Raw genomic sequence first — 1,090 nt, forward strand, 5'->3', positions numbered from 1 at the left:
TGTTAAAAGTATAAGCCTCAATTTAATTTTAAATATTTCAGCAGGATTTAATTAGGATTTTTTTTTTCTATGTCCCAATTTCAAAGAACATTCGTCAGCTGATCAATAATAAAAAATTCTGGCAAAGTGGAAGACAGCCACGCGGTTTGAAAAGAACATTTGTAAAAGCTTGTTAAATTAAAGAGAAGACTTGAGCTGACTCCAAAAGCTTCATCCTCAAAAATGCAAATCTGTGCATAACTGGGTTTCATCTTCTTCCGATCAGGTCGCAGATCAAAGAAATCTTTCACTTATTTCATCCATCAGGTTCCTGTTTTCTTCCTTTCTAATTAAGTTATATATCTATTTTCTGTCATGGCTACCACTGTCAGTTTAAGATTAGTTTCTATTATTTTGGTTTTTTTTTTCCTTCTGTGAAATGGATTTAGCCTTCAAGCATTAATTTTGTGATTATGCTTTCTTTGAATACAAAACGTTTGCTTTGAACTATAAATAGACCATGAGCTGTGCGTCAGCTCTCCCGGCTACACTCCCAGCCACGCCTTAATTTTGGGGTCCTTTCTAAATGTTTCTTTTTAGTTTTTTTTTTTGTTATTAGATTTTGTATAAAATGAACGATATTTTGATATCTTACGGGCCAAAACTTATTCATTTTTCAATTTTATACGATTTTTGAAATACTGAAAGAAATTGGAAAGGGCACCCAAAATTAAGGGACAATGGGGGCACAGCTGAGCAGGTCAACCCCTAGCTCGTTAGTTATCAATTCAATTAACCTGGGATCTATTTTCTTCCTTGCCAATTCTTTTAGACTATCTTTGAAATTTTCATGAACTTTTGAATCTGCGAACTAGATTTATGTTCTGCCTCAAAGTTTTGCCAGATTCATAGCAGGCTGGATCAAATCACGCCTCTCATATATTTAGCCTGATCGAATCGTCAAAAATTGGTCCAATTTCTTCCGTCTTCAGTATCCCCCTTGCTGGTTGCTGCCCTGTTTCTTGAAGGTCCTATTATATATGCATTATTCTTTCTATTTTTATGTTTTTACTTTTGTACTTGGGTTCAGATTCCTAATCCTTGCGTTGCA

The sequence above is a fragment of the Neltuma alba genome, unplaced genomic scaffold (genome assembly GCF_004799145.2).
Source record: "Neltuma alba isolate B1F8T4 unplaced genomic scaffold, ASM479914v2 tig00012772_pilon, whole genome shotgun sequence".
Lineage (NCBI taxonomy): Eukaryota > Viridiplantae > Streptophyta > Magnoliopsida > Fabales > Fabaceae > Neltuma > Neltuma alba.